Here is a 16924-nt window from a genome sequence, read left to right as displayed (position 1 = left end):
TGAAGAAATGTTTCTTCTAGTTGCTGTCTGAAGAGTGACTTGTAGGGGAGCAGATGGGAAGTAGGGAAACTATTAGGCATTTGCAGTTGCATAGTTAAGAGATGGTGGTGGGATGGAGAAGGGAATCACTGTGGTGCCCAATCAGAAACCTACCCTTAGATTGATTGAAATCTTAGAAGCCTTAGAAATGCAAGTCTTTGATCTAACCTCTCATGACAGAACTCACCACCTCCTCTAATTTCAACTTGAGACAGTTCTGGTTGTTTAAAGGGTCCTTTTATTGAATGGTATTGATTGTAATCTTCACAGGGCAGGGATTTCATGTGATTTGTTTATTGTTTTTTCATACAACACATAGAATAGTGCCTGGCACATTGTAGGTGCTCAGTGTTGAGTGACTGAATGAATGAATGATACAGATTCTATCCTGTAGCAGCTCCTCTAGAACAGGAATTTGCATTTTGCTGGAGGGACGTACAGGCCAGTAGGGGGTATGTCTTTTAGGTTTGATTCACTTTTCGTTTTATAGAGATATTCTTAACAAATTGCTACTTGGATGTTTTTTGGAGTAACCGCTTTGTATTAGAAGCATTTCAAACTTTGTTTGAAAAATATAACACTTTCACTTTTTCAAGTATAAAACAATTAGAAAGAACTGGAAAGCACAGGCAAGTTTAAAAGGAGAAAATAAATATGTCTTCCTCTGTGTGCTGTTTAATGTTTTTCTGTATTTCTTCCCCCTTTATTTTTTCCCCCCTTATTTTTAAACTAGAAATTTTACTGTAAAATAAAAGCTGATGTAACTGAAGAAAACAGTTCCACAAACAGTTTCCACTGTAAACCAAGGAAACCATTTTATATCATCACGTACATAGATTTGCCACTAAAGCAAGAATATGTGTGCATGTGTCAGATTTTACCAGGGTTCACACCTTATATCTTTTTTGCAGAGCAAGGATGTTGGTTCCATTCATTGATACACAACAGCATCTTGGCTAAATGCCGTCCCAGTACTGGGACCTCTGAATTGACCTCAGAGAGGTCCCAAGGTTACCGGCAGACCGGGGAAGGCCCATATCTAGGAGATCAAAAGACACTGAACTCAAAGCACCAAATATGCCTAGGGATGACCATGACTCTAGTGAAGGGCCACAGGGCAGGGCTGGGAACCTGATATCTGGCCTATCTGTCAAGAAGCAGCTACTTCACCGCATAATGTTTAAACAGAGTATTCAGTTCACCTCATTTCTTTCATACGTAAGTCTCGAGGCTGTCCTGCTTAGGAGGAAGTAATAAATTATATCACCTCAAGTATGTCTGCTTCTGTCAAATAATTTCTGAAACTGATCTTTATCAGTATGTTTCTAGGTCCAGCAACTTTGTTTATATGTTTTATTCACTGACTTAGAAGATTTTACTGTAATAGGATATATCATCAAGTTCCTGCCCCAAAGGAAGTTCAAAAGCTCTGAGATAAAATTTTAAAAATACTAAAGGGACATCATAAAGACAAGGAACTCTTGAAATTCCAATTCTCATGCCCAGCTTTTTTGGTTTCTTAAATACATGCTTCTTGACTTGGGTCACAAAGGGTTATTTGGTGGGAGGTTATATTTTAAAAACTCAGGAAATCAGTACAGCTTTTTTAAACATAGGAGATAAATGTAAGCTTCACATTTTTGAAACACGACACAAGTCTTTGATAGTAGGTGTAGTTTTTAATCAGATGCATACAGAGATTTCAGAGGCATTTATTTAGGTATGTGTCTATTTAAATGTCAAGGTTTATAGTTTTTTTAATAGAAAATAGTTTGTTGTGTTGTCTCTTCAGTTATAAATTAAAAATTAGACTTAGCCCAACCATTTGATATTTAGCAGCAACTCCTGCCCATTTTTGTTTACTTGGAAATTGTTTCACAAAGCCTAAATCTATGTGAATGAGGAAAAGTTCTTTTTCCTGAGGAGAAATGCTCCTTTCAAAATAAAAACATAACTGCAAAGATTAAACAGCAAAGCAGAAGGAAGCTTATTCACATTGCCAAACACAGGTGAAGTTCAGTATTGGACGTTTCACGAGACCCCAGAAAATGGCTGGGACGGGGCTGAAGAAGAAGGCTGGTTGCAAGTTGGCAAGATAACAGACCCTCAGATCTTATCCTTTAGCTGCCCAGCCAGGTGACTGCCTTAGTCGAATGGAAAAGGCACCAGCTGAGAACAGGGAGCCTGACAGAGCTACTGCATTTTGAGTGGTGAGACCCTAAGCCACATTCTCTTCTTGGCTTCTGGAAAGACGGCGTCCTGGTTTATGTCATAGGTAAAAGGTTCTCTGGGAAAGTGGATTAGAACAAGGAAAAACCCTGCAGATAGCAACAGTTGAGTCCCCTAGCTGGCAAGCCTCATCCAAATAAGGAATGTGAGACACTTGCGGGAATTCTGTGACTTATGCAAACATAAACAATGCAGGGAACATTGAAAAGAAAAAAAAAGGCACAACAAACCAAAACTATAATTAATATTCTCTGAGACAGAAAGAGAATACATGGTATCCATTCAACAGGAAAAGGATTCTATAAGAGTAAGTAATATTCAAGGAACAGTGAAGAACTCGGAGAGAATAAAACTAGCATAGCTGAAAGCTAAAATAAATTAATAGAATAGTTGAAGATAAATTTAAGAAAAACTGGACATTGGAACACAAGACCATGTAATGAAAAAAATAAACAGGAAAGAAAAGTTTATAAAATAAAAGGATCAGGTCTCCAGTCTAACTAATGAATGTAGAGAAGAAAGAAGAGAGGAAACGGGATCAAAAATCAAAGAAATAATGCAAGAATAATACAGAACTGAAGGACACTTGTTTTCAGATTGAAAGAATCACCGAATGCCCAAAGAATAGGGGGAAACCCAAAGGCATAATATCACTGTGAAATTTCAAAAACAGTCATAAATGGGAGATCTAAAAGCTTCCAAAGATAAAAAGCAGGTCACACACATATGATGAGGAATCACAGTGGTAGCTAATGCTGGAAATGGGGAAAATATCTGAGCAAATGAAAACCAGAGCAATGCCTTCAACATCTGAGGAAAAACTGATTTCTACATTGAATGTGACCCTCAAGCCATCCTGCAAATTTGAGATGTATGCTTTTTCTTCTATGAACCCACCCATATATACTTCCTTTCTCAGTATGCTCTTGGAATGTGATCCACCAAAAAGAGAGATAAATAGAGAAAGAAGATATAAGATCCTAGATAAAGAGGATCTAACACAGGACAGAGGAAAAAACTCCCAGGATGATGGTAGAAGGAAGAAATAGCTGCCAGGAGAAATGCTTGAAAGATTTGAAAGTATTTGCCTCAGGGTAGTGGGAATCAGATATAGGGAAGGGTATCCTACGGCTGATAAGCTTATTATACTATGGGGCACAAAATTAAAAGTAGTTTTGGAAAAAAAATAAAATTAGCTTTCAAAATGTAATGGCTGCCTGGTTGCATTTCCTATAGTAATGGGGAGTCTGTTAGGTCACAATACAGATTCCAAGGAATTCTTTATGTTGTCTGGCTTTTCAGTGAATCATCTTGGGATTAGCTGAAATATGTTTGAAATTTGAATACTGTAAACATTCACTGCTATGAATCTCCTTCAGTAATCATAGGGTTATTTATAGTTTTTATTTCCTTTTGCATCAATTTTGGTAAGTTTTTTTCCTAGGAAATTTCTCATTTCAACTCAGTTGTTTAATTTATTGGCTTCCAGGTGTTCATAGTAGTTCCTTACTTCCCTTTTGATTGCTGCAGGTTATGTTTTTATCGCGCTCTCATTTTTGAAAAACATTTCAACTGGATATGGAATTCTGTGTTGACACTTCTTTCCTTTCACAACTTTGAAGATGTTATTCTGTCCCTTCATTATATCTGGTGAGAAATCAGAAGTTGTGCATATCATTTTCCCTTATTTATCTGAAGATTTTAAGCTCTTTCTCTTTACTCTTGATTTGTCAGCTGTTTGATGAAGATGATCCTAGGTGAGATTTTCTTTATATTTATCTTTCTGAGATGCACCCAGCTTTTTGAATCTGTCCGTTGATGTTTTCCACCAGTTTTAGGAAATAAACTGCCAATTTTAAGTAGTCAGTTACATTACCAGCTACTTATATTGAACTTGTGGCTGTTTGTATTAGACTTTTAAGGATGGGTTTGTTTTAGTTTTGCCATAAGATGTAGAGTAAATTCCTTAGACCTAGGATATAACCCTTACTCCCTATGGCCCTTCTAGGGTTTTTAAGGAAAGCCTAGTGTGTTTACCAGATTCTTTCAACTTGGTGAGACACAAACTCCAAATTCAGTCTCCCTTGCAGTGGGCAGAAGAGGAGTTTGTTGCTCTGCTTTTGCAGCTTCCTAGCTGTTCCTCTCCCCTAGGCTCCCTGGAGTCTTGTCTGTGCAGAGTTCAGGGGTCAGGCAGATTTTAAAGTGAGTTTATGCACAGATTTGGGGCTTTCTGTCTGTGGCTTTGTCTTTTCCAAGACTCTCCTATCAATTTCCAGCTGCTGAATCTATCCTTTGCCAAGCCCCAAACGCCAGAGCATTGCACACTAGTTCTAGCTGCTCCATTGGTGTGGACTGGGCTGTGCTCACAGGAGAGAAGCTTTATAAGCAAGACCAGCAGCCAGTGTGGTTCCTTTTTCTCAAAGGTCAAATCCCTTCCTCTGTCTACCTAAATTTGGTGGTTTTTCCCAGAACCTTCAGATAGCTAAACTTTGTATTTATCCAGAGTTTATAATTGTTACCTGAAGGAGAGTTAGTCCAATACAAACCACTCCACCATTTCCAGAAGTTGAAATTCAGAAATTTATTTTTAAGTATTGATACTCCAAATATTTCAGAACAATTTTGTATTTTATGAGCCTGAGTATTTCCATTTGTATTTTTATGGATTGGCATGTAGATATGTAGCAGCAAAATGGAAAATATGTATTTTCTTTTTTGCAGTTTGAGTGTTTATTACCTTTGCTTTAAAATATAATTTTATTTAAGTTTACATAGCTTAATTTTTGTATTGATGTATAGTTGACATAATAGTGCAATAGTTTAAAGTGTACAATATAATTGAGTACTAACATTATAAAATGCTCACCACTGTAAGGTGGTTACCAGTTTTAACCACACAAAATTATTACAATATTATTGCAAAATATATATTCTAATCCTCAACAGAGTATCAATTTTGTGGTTTAATATAACCATTATTCTTTGGATTCCCCCATATAGCATCATCCTTGCATTTTCCATAAATTGTTTTATATTCAAATAATCAACTTTTCAATGGTTAAATCTTAGAGGTTTCTTCTAATTCTTGTTGTATGATGGAGTGTTCAAAAGTGTGTGTATTTTTAAACTACCAGCATGTTTCTTATCAAAGATTGGCAGTGTATCCTTCAGTACATGATGGCTGTCACAACAATGGCTGATCTGGCAGCTTCATGCTTCCTTAAAACTGTGCATTTCACCTTGGAGCTTCTCAGTTCCCAGGAAGATAAGCATTCTTGAAGATGTTATTATATGGCCATCTGAGAACTTCCAATTGACAGTATTTTGCAAGCTTAAAATAAGTTGAGAACTTCTGAACTTAGTATTTAAGATCAGCAAGAAAATAGTTGAGGAGTAGAACCAGAAAAACTGAACACTTGCATATGCCCTATTCTCCAAAAAGAAAAAACTGTGTTGCCTCAAAAATATCTTTAAAAAGAATCTTTGCTGTTCCATACATAGGGGTTAGTGGGCCAATGATTGCTGCTGTGTTATATTCATGAGTAATTGCTAGGTAGCGACGTTTTATACTTGAAGAGCATTTTACTATCTGCAAATGCCAAATATTATTGCATGCTGATTCTCAAATTAGTATCTCCAAGTCTGTGTCTCCATCCTGAACTTTATAGACTCATATCCAACTGCCCACTCTATAATTCACTTAAAAATCTAATAATTTGAACATAGAATGTTCAAAACTGAGCTCTTTAAAGCTCTCTCCTTCCCCACTTTCCAAGCCTGCTCCTCCCTCAGCCTCCCCCACTTCAGTTATGGCAATCAATGGCAACTCCATGATTTCACCTGTTGGATCAAGTATTTGATGTGATATCCTTGAATCTTCTCTCATTCATTAACAAAACCCACAGGCTTTCCCATTGTAATATGCCCTAAGCCAACCACGTCCGACCACCCCTGCTGCCCCAAACCCTAGTCCCAGCCAACCATCACCTCTCACCTGCTTGATTGCCAGGACCTTCTACCTAGACCCCATGCTTCTACACTTAGCCCTCCTCAGTCTATTCCCAACACATCAGCCAGAGTGATTCCATTCAAGTGCACATCAGATCAGAACCCATCAGCATTTTCCTATGTCACTTCAAATGGAAGACAGCTCTTATTTGGACCTACAAGGCCCTGCCTTACCTCTACTGCAAGCCATTCACTCACCTGGCTTCACTCACCTGGCTACAGAGAACTGGCTTCCAGATGTGCTGAACACTGGTTGTTTCCTCTGCTGGACTGCTCCTACCCCCTAACCACATGGCCAGCCTTGCATTTTCTGCAGACTTTTACCCAAAGGTCCTGTCCTTAATGAGGTATCCCCTGAACTTTCTATTTAGATTTCCTTCAAACGTACACCTTCTAATTCCCCTTGTCTGCTTGATTTTTCTTCCGTAGCACTTCACTATGTGCCATACTATATATTTTCTCATTGAGATCTTTTGTATAGTCAGTCTCCATAACTAGAAGATAAATTCATCAAGAACAGGAGTTTGAGCTGGTACCTGCTCTTTCTCCAGTGCCGGACAGTGTCTAACTCACAGTAGGAGCTCCAAACCTATTTGTTGAACAAGTAAAGTACTTTCTCACATATTGCCATCGCTGATCCTACAACAATTCTACCTCTACTTTACTGATGAGGAAGTTCAGGGTGATTACATGACTTAATCTAAGGCAAATGTCAATTTTGAAGACAATAAATACACAACTTTTCTGATTCTGGATTCAGAGGTATTTTCATGGGACTACATTGCTCCAGTCCAAAGTCAAGACCAGTGTGGCTTGTGAATTTTCTGAATCCAAAGAGTAAATGCAGATGCTGTTTTTTATAAACTTCTTCCCTCCCTCCCTCCCTCCCTCCCTCCTTTCCTTCCATCCTTCCTTCCTTCCTTCCTTCCTTCCTTCCTTCCCTCCTTCCCCCTTTTTTTCAGATCATGCTATGACAATACAGAGAACAAAGTCAGAAGAAAACTTAGAGACCCAAATTCCCGTCTGTGAATCACTTTCTTCTTTACTAAACACATATTTTCCTACCATGTTTATTGCACTGTGGCTAAGCTCTAGTACTTTTAGGGCTTTAGAAGAAAAATATCTAATAGCACAGTGAGACATCCATTTTTTTGATGTATGGTTAGTTATTACTACTTGCAGCATATTTTTGATATTTACATTAGAATTATCCATAAATTGTACTTCATAATATCTGGTGTCTGCTAAGGGTTCCCCTTGGTCTAGGCTTTCTGTAATTTTACATTTACAAAGTCCATTTATTATTTATTTGATTAATTATATGTTATATAATGTATTGGTATTTTGTATAAATACCATTCATTCTTGTGAGTTTGTCTCAAGAACATACCATACTCTGTCCTGTCTTATGACCTCTGAGGGGTTCGGTTTCCCAAATGCCATCTCTGTTTTCCATCTAACAAATTCTCTCCACACTCCAAGGCCCAGGCTAACATCTGTGTCATCAGCAACTCAAAGTGTCACTAATTTTCTTCTCTCTCTGAATCTCTTACTGCTCTCACTGTCTGCACCACATGATTAATCCACTCGGTTACACTCTGTTCTGTCTTGTTCATTATCATTTCATCACTAGCTGCTCTGGGCCCCACTGTCTTTTCTATAGACTGAGAAGATAAAACTAGTTGCTGTCTAAAGTTTCTTCCAATTCTGAAAATTCTGATCATGTGTAACCTTTTTTCTTCTTGGATTATAAACTTGACATAGATACATTTTTTTAATCCCATGCAAGGGTTGCACTCTGGTAAGCACAGACAGTATTTGGTATATGACTACACACCATTAAACAGGGATGTTTATGTGTGTTAAGGGGTGTGATATGAATTCTGAAAATGATAATGATCTGCTTGGTTAAATTAATAGAGTTAAAATGTCTAGTCTTGGAAGTGGCAGTCTTGCTACTGGTGCTGCTTGTAAAACACCCAGAATAATGTGTTCCATTCTGGCAGGCTCGTGCTAAGACAGAGAACTTTTGATTGGGTACAAATTAAGTTATGGAAGACCTAGCCTGGATTAGGTATGACTAATAAGAGACAAGAAAACTGTATTCAAATGCTTAGAGCTAGAGAATGAGGAACATAATATTTTGGGTGGTCCAAAGATAAATCTAAGACAAACGGATGGTTTTTCAGATAGGGGTGATTTCAGCTTAGCATCAGCAACAACATTTTCATGAGTTTCTCATAAATGAGCTATTTAACAAGAGAATGAGCAACCTGCCTCATTGGCTCTATTAATTAATTGTATAAATATTTATTGAATGCCTACTATGTACCAGTACTGGTTTTGATGTGGGCAAGTGGTAGTCATGAACCTGCTATAATGAAATTTACGTTCTAGTGCAACAGAGAAATGGAAAGTAAAACAATTAATTTCCATGAAGAAAATAAGATTTCCGTGAAGAAAAGGCACCACGCCACCGTGATAGAAGGGAGGTGGAAAGGGAGCTGAGCAAGAACCGGTGGGGTGTTCAGGGAGCCCCTATGACCACAGCACCTGTGAGTGTTCCAGACAGTCGGCACAGCAGGACAGGGAGCCGAGGGCCTCAGCCTCTGACCCTGTGATGGTGCAAATGTCATGGGCTAGGCTCTGGTGCACAGTTGTTCAGTCAAACATTAAGCTGGATGTGCTGAGAAGGTAGTTTGCAGATATGATTAACATTTACAATCAGCTAACTTTAAGAAGGTCAACTTCCAGAGTATGGTGGGTCTCGTCTAATTAGTTGAAGGTCCTAAAGGCAAAATCTGAGATTTTGCGAAGAAGAAAGGATTCTTCCTCAAGGCTTTAGCATCAAATCCTGCAGAGTTTCCAGCCTGGCAGCCTTCTCTGCAGATTTCAGACTTGCCAGCCCCCATAATCACAGGCAATTCCTTAAAATAAATCTAACCCCTTCCTGGGAGCATCTCACTACCTGGAGTATCTATGGCCCTGCAGCTGACTGAGTGGTTGTGGAAAGTAGACTCTAACAGGAATGATGCCAGAATTCCTTAGGGGCCAAAGAGCTGTGAATGCAGCATTCAGAGGTGTTCCTATTTCACAAATATTTCTGCTGTCTATTGAATCCTACAGTGTAGTGGGGTAGCCCACATTGCAAATGCCCAATGAAAAATGGAGAATTCATCCCTTACTCTATTTCCATATTGTAGAATAGATTTCTTCATTTAGAATTTCCCCTGGAGAACATTTAAAGAATAAAAGGTAATTGTGGGGGTTCAAACTAGTTTTTTTTCCATTCTTTGTTGAATTATTTAGACATACTTATATTTTTGAGAACAACTTTTATATTTACAGTCCAAAGACACTCTAGAAATTCAAGGTGAAGTGCATGATGTTACCAGACAGCAATCAGTTTTGATTTATAACCTATTACAAATATCTGAAAAATCACCTTGAAATTATTTTCATGGCATTTGCACAACTGATACAAGTCACTGATAACATGTACTATTCTCTCACCACTTGCTACCCCCTTCGCATTTACTAAATGCCTCATATAATATTTCAGACTAAAGGTGACTTGTTCTCACTGGAGAACTGAATCTCCAGGGTCTCCTGGCCATAACTGACAATCATAGGTATGTTTCCAGTATTTTCTACCATCATTGCAGAGTGCAAAAGAATATCATTAGTTACCAAATAGCTAGTAGCAGAGTACGGATTACAGATTGCTGTGGTATATTTACCACTCTGAAAAGTAGACAAAGCCTTTTCTAATAACTTTTCAGATTAGTCCTTTGTTCTTCTCCATATAAAATATGTTTTAGTTCTGTAATGCATAATCTTGCCTAATCTAAATTATGCTAATTGTAAACTTCATAATATGAGTATTCTAAACTATGTTTTACAGCTAGGGAGTTTGTAAGCTTGAACTGAACTTTTGTCCTGAATGAATCATGAAGGAATACAAAACACGAGGTGTGTGATAGGCATCGATATTTGCAACATTGTAGTCTCACCTCCTATCTTTAGTCTAAAGATGTGCGGAGTCCCATTTTCAGAGAATTTAGCTTGATCTGTGGATTCCAAGGCCTATGGAAAAGGTTCTATGATGGCAAAACTTTTTTGCTCAACCTGATGCATTTTTCTCCAGTCTTTTCCTCTGTACCGTCAGTGGGGTGCTTCTAAGCAAACTGCTGCACTGTCTTCTGTGTTCCGGCTCATCTTCCCTCTTATTTCAGATTGCAAAGCATGTATTTCCTATGTTCCTGTACAAGTCTTCCAAATTATTTAGATCATGTGTCCCTGAAGAGAGATTTTAGGTACCTTGAGGGGAAGGAACTGAAGCTCTCAAATCGTCCCACAGAAGGAACTGCTTCCCCATCTTCACAGTGCACAAAAGTGCTGGGTTCAAATTCCAGATACCATAAAAGAGCTGTGTGAGCCCAGCAGCATTCTTTCCCATGCTCACTATTTTCATTTCTGTCTGAAGACCATGCTCCTAAACTCCACACTAAAGTACTTAATCCCATCTCTGTCTAAATATTTCTAGACTTTATCATGTCCCATCTGAGTTTTTTCCTCTAGGTAAATATTCCTGGTTCATTTAATCCATCTTTATCAAGTGTGATAGTTAAATTTATGAGTAAACTTTGCTGGACTGTGGTCCCCAGTTGTTTGGTCACACATTATTCTAGATGTTTCTGTGAAAGTGTTTATAAATGTGATGAATATGTACATCAGTAGACTTTGAGTAAAGCAGATGATCCACCATTATGGGGATGGACCTCATCTAATCAGTTGAAGGCCATAATAGGAAAGATTAAGGTTGCCAGAAGAAGAAATTCTACCTCAAAACTGTAATGTAGAAATTCTATCTGAAATTCTAGCCTGCTTCCCTGTGGAATTTGAACTCAAGATTTGACACATTTCTAGGCTGTGGGCCTGCCCTACAGAATTCTCACTTGCCAGACCCCACAATCTTGTGAGCCAATTCCTTAAAATTCCCCCACCCCTCTCTCTCTCTTCTGTATGTGTGTGTAAAATATGTTACAGTATATAGTATATATGTAACTTATGTATATTGTATAATATATATGTAAAAATCCCCATCTAGATATATAACCTATTGGTCTGTTTCTCTAGAGAACCCTAATACATTAAACAACTAAATGTTTTCATTTTTCTCATCCTCCTCATTATTTTCTGAATATGTTTCACATTACTAATACCTCACCTAAGACACCTCAAGGTGTGATGAGTGCAAGGCAGAGCAATATTACCCCCTTCTTATCCTAGCTCCAGTATAAATCATGGTAAGAGCAAAGTCTTGGGTATGGAGAGAGCCAGATTTAAGCCCCACCTTACCATTTTGTGACTTAAACAAGTTACTTAACTTCTTTCAATCTGTTTCTGTAAATCTCCAGATGGGGACGATAAAAGTAACTACACTGCAGCATCTTGTGATGTGAGAATAAAGGGACTCTACCCAAGTGGCCGATGGTGCGGAGGGCAAGTCCAGTGCAAGATGGCAGAACCGTGGGAGTGAATGCCTTCATGAAGGATGTTCATTGGAAGCCACTTTCCCAAATAGCCATTTCTCTGAGTTTGTGTTCTTTATTTATAAAGCTTAGAGTAATTACTCTTAGATGGGATGGGTTTTGTTTTTTAAGTTTTGAGGATTTCTATGAAACTCTGGGAGGTTAGTTTTCATTTATGTTTATAAAATAAATCATCTTGAGGAATATTCAATTTGTCTCTGCCTCAAATATCAATGGAGTTGGGCAGAAAGGAGGTTATTTGCTGGGGACGACGGGGAGCATTAACCAGTGGAGATGGGGAAAATGGGGGTCTAATTTACATTCTTCACTAATGTTTCCTAGTTATAAAAATACACATAACATTTCCCCTATTATTGAGAACATATTTGTCACACAGAAATGTAAGCTCTATGGAGCAAGGACTGTCCCTGTCCTCCTATCACTTTATGGTCAGGATCTAGAATAGGGCCCAGCACACTGCAGGTGCTCAATGACTTGCATGAATAAATGGTCTTAAGTATGTTCATGACTATCTTCAAAATATAGATTCCTTATAAATAGGAATAATATCCGATTCATTCTTTTAAGCATGTTCTTCTTATGAGTGTATTAAAATATCCATAATCAAGAAGATTATGTTAATGAACATAGTCACTGGATATATTCATATTCATGAAAAATGTTTCCATAAAGAATATTTCATGGAAAATGTTACTTATGAAGTAATTTTGTGTATATGAAGAGTTTTTGAAGAACATCTTGAAAAGAAAATACTCTTGAGGAAAATATGTTTATAAGAAAAGATTAACGATGAGTAAAATATTCATGGAGAATGTTGCTCATCTCTCCCCTCTCTGCCTCTGTCGTAGGACTGTCCTGACTGCCCCCTTGATCCTTCGCTTGGCAGAAGGCCCCTTGCCCAGCTCCTCCAGCTGCAGAGACAAATTCAACATGCACAATTTTAATGTTTTCAACAATCCTAAAATTCGCGAGGAAAAATTCTTAGAAACATCATTATATTTCTAAATGTAAAAAATGTCATAATGCATGTGGTAATGTAGCCTTAGCTGCTCTTTAACATGCTGTTTGGTGTGTCTTCTTTCTCTCATTTACTAGATCTCTTGAATGCACAGACCATGTTTTATGCCTCTCTGTATAATTCTTATGGTGAGCGCTTAACTTATAGGTGCTGAAGGAATGCATTCTCTTGACTACCTCATGATTTTTTTCTATAATTTTTGCAGATATATTCTCTGAGCTTAACCTGGAATTTTTTTTAATTGCAAAACCAAAACATAAGGTTGTACCATTATTTTCAAAGTCCCTGTCAGAGCTCCATGATGACCATAATATTCTTGCAATAAGGATAGTAACACCCAGAGCAGAAAGAAATGGCTTCTGTTCAGAAGCCTGCAGACAGAGACAGCATAGATCACTTCTGCACGTGGCTTTCCCGTGTCACGATTCTGGGTGGACTTAAATTAAGGGATTTTATTGCTACATCTTGGCAATATCCAGAAAACATCTTTAAAAGCATAGTGCTCACAGTGGTTAAGAGAAGGAATTCAGGTGGTTTATGGAAACCTGGATCAGTAATATAGTCTAGTAAATTAGGTCATTTCAAGGCAGGTTTTTTTTCAATTGGGGTTTTTAAAACCTTGCCCTCAAGGAGGCATTAGAAAAGAAAATGTCTATTTTCCACAGGCAGGGGCCTCCATCAGCAACCAGGTGGCATTTTTATTTAAGAGTGCCCTTCTGGTCCAGCGGTCGGGAGAGTCACAGGTGGCTGAGGTCTCAGAGGGGCTTCTTTAATCTCTTCTCCCCCTGCCCACAGCTCTGGAATGCCTCATGTCTAGAAAGATTTATCAGACAAACCATAAAGCACAATGTTGGATGGGTAGCTCAGCTGCCTGAGAGGACCAGAAGATGCAGCTCTAATGGGGGGATTACTAGAAAATCCGTTACTGTAGGAGGATATGAAGAATGCTCTTTGACTTTAATCAAGTGGTATGGAAATGAATTGAGAGTGGCTCTAAGCAGGAGAGGTTAGTGGTAGGGGCTCTGGTGGTCTGTCCAGTGTGGTTTGTAAATAGAAATGTTAAAGGGTGATCTTTGGCTTTTTAAAATCTTAAAGTTTATCTATGACGTATGTAAAGGATGAGAAAAACATATTTATTCTCTCCCATTAAGTAGACTACATGGTTAAAATAAATACTATTTCCTTGTGAACATTCAGCAACCAAATCATTTTATGTAAAGAGATTTTTAACTTCTTAGCTCATCAAATGTCATTTCCATATTTTGAATGAGAATGAAATTAAGTTATAATATTCCCACCAAGTAGGAATGTCAGATAAAATAAAGGACATCTAGTTAAATTTGAATTTCAGATGAACAATGAATAATTTTTGTATTTATTCCATGCACTGTTTGGAACATACTTACACTCAAAATTTACTTGTTATTTATGTTATTTCAAATTTTACAGGGCATCCTCTATATTATTTGCTAACTCTGGCAATCCTATCACCAAGGCAAGTTTCCCTGGAAGAAATCTGAAGTTCTCAATATAGTTTTTAATCAAGCACATAGACTCTTATTTACACTGTAAATCAACTTTATATTATCCATGGAGTAGAATAGACATGGTGTCTCCAACTCCTTGCTTCCCATGGGCTCTCAGCCCATTCCAACCTGCCTGGGAGAGCCCCACCACACTGCAGAAGCAGCTTGTGTCATGGTCTCTGATGGTTTCGATGTTGCCAGATGCAATGGACACTTTTTTGTCCTCATCTTAATTCCTCAGCAGCATGCGAAGATGTTGACCTTCCTCCTTATCTTGCAATTTCGAGTTTTGGCTTCTGGGACTCCTTCTCTTCTGTGACTACCCAGGTGGAGCCTGGTTTTCTACCTATCTGACCACTAGGTCTCATCTCCTCTGTCACATCCTCCTGCTGTAACTACAAGTAAGGAATCCAAACCAGGTTCCCTTTTTTTTCTCTCTCTATCCCAACACTATCCACTAGAAATTTCTGTGAGGATGGAAATGTTCCATCTATGCACTTGTCCAAATGCAGTAGCCATATGGCAACTGAGAAATGTGGCTGGTGCAGCTGAAGAATCAAATGTCTAATTTTATTTAATGTAAATTACCACACATAGTGAGTGGTTACCATATTGGACAGCACAACTCTAGGCTATCTTACAAGGTGAATCATTCTTGGCTTTAAAAAATAGCTTTAGGCTTATGATTTCCTGAGTTTTATCTGTAGCTCAGATCTGCCCACAGAGTCCAGGGTTATATCCATCTGATAATTTGGACGACTCACAACATTCAGTGATTATAACTGTTACTTTCTCAGCTGCCACTGTTTCAGAGAATGGCACTGCCAGCACCTCAGTTTGCTGAAGGTAGAGTTGTTCTTTATTTTTCCCTTTTCCTTACTATCTCACATCCAAACCATAAGTAACTTCCATGGGTTCTACTTCCAAACTTCATTTTGAATCTGCCCACTTCCTTCCCTTTCCCTGCTACTGTTTAATTCAAACCATTATCATTTCTTGCCTGGATGACTTGCAATAGTTTCCCTCTTTCTTAAATGCAGCTTCAATCCATTATCTACACAGTTTCAAAATGATCCTCTCAAAACATGAGTTGGATCATGCCACATTTCTGCTGACAGTTCTTCAATGGCTTGCCACTACTCTTGGAATAAAATCTAAATTCCTTATCTTGGACATCAAGACATGAACCTGCTTTCCATTCCCATCCACTTTAAACCATGTTCCCTCTTGTCCTCTGCCCTGGGTCTTCCAGCACCACGTGTGCTCTGCTGCTTCAGAACCTTTGCACTTACTATTTTTCTGTCTGCAGTCTCTTCCCTGGCTGTTCACCAGGCTAACCTTTCTTAGCCTTCAGGTGTTAACTCTCAGTACCTCAGGGAGCACTTCTGTGGATAAAGTGAAGGTTCCTGTGGCCAGGATTCTCACCTGGCCCTGATTGGCTAGGTCACTACACACATGTGGGCAATATGTTGTTATTGACTCTATATAAAGAGCTCTTATTCAGTGCTCTGGGTGATATGGTGCATGGCTGCAAGGCTGCAAGAGAGCAGAGATGAGACTGGAGTGGTGGCAGCACCCAGGACAGAGATTGAGATGGCTGCAGGGGTAGAGAGGCCCAGAGGCAGAGACCGGCTTGCTGCATGCAGACTCACTCTGAGTGGACGGCATTCTAGTGATTGACCTGCCACCATGGAAATAAGTTGGGTATAATCCTTTCACCCCAAGAACATTCTACTGTCATTTCTTTGGTCACATTGAATCCATAGTGAACTTGCCCAGGGCTGAAACCCTCAAGTGAGACACTTGGTGAGATACTCCTTATTGTCCATGTGCCCACTGGCCTATGATTCCTAGAGACAGATATAACTCACTTCTATGTAGCTAATACAAATGCATCATTGATTCACAGTGGAACTCAATACATATTTGTTGAATGAATGAATGAAAGAGCTCATGATTTGACATGTAGGCAGGGTATTATATTTGATTTTGTTGCCTCCAGTTTTTAATTTGTATTTTAAAGAGCAATATGCCGATGACTTGTCTCCTGCCAACCTCCTTTTATTGTTAAATGAATGGAACAGCGGTATACAGGAGAAAGTTAGATATGATAGATTAACTCCTCTGAGAATATGATTGTGGATAAAGTGAAGGTTCCTATGGCCAGGATCCTCACCTGAACCAAAACTACTTGATGATGTAACTGGCCTGCTGCTAGGCTACTGCTTTCATACCTGTAGGCAATAAGCTATTATTGACTGAGTCACTATATAAAGAGCTCTGCCCAGTGCTCTGGGTGGAGACAGAGATGATGGTGGATTACAGACCTACAGACTGCTGGACGCCAATGCGATTCTAGTGCTTGACCTATCCCTGAGACTAAAGCCTCATTAGTTTCAACCTATTGCTGGGAGAACAAAACCAGGTAGTAAAATTGGTTAAATTGAATTTTGGATTTGACCACCAAAAGCAAACACAACAAAAACAAAAATAAACAAGTGGGATGACATCAAACCAGAAAGCTTCTACATAGCAAAAGAAACCATCAA

General features: G+C 38.6%; 1 long non-coding RNA gene across 1 annotated transcript; it reads left to right on the top strand.

Annotated features, from left to right (window-relative positions):
• The first annotated feature begins 3474 nt into the window (after window positions 1–3474).
• Window positions 3475–12844, top strand: LOC140846693 (uncharacterized). Its single transcript, XR_012126074.1, has 3 exons — window positions 3475–3695; window positions 11697–11875; window positions 12680–12844. It is a non-coding gene; the product is annotated as an uncharacterized lncRNA (long non-coding RNA).
• The last annotated feature ends 4080 nt before the right edge of the window (window positions 12845–16924 follow it).

The sequence above is a fragment of the Manis javanica genome, chromosome 16 (genome assembly GCF_040802235.1).
Source record: "Manis javanica isolate MJ-LG chromosome 16, MJ_LKY, whole genome shotgun sequence".
NCBI lineage: Eukaryota > Metazoa > Chordata > Mammalia > Pholidota > Manidae > Manis > Manis javanica.
Note: the sequence above shows the minus strand (reverse complement) of the source record. Positions and strands in the feature narration are given on the sequence as shown.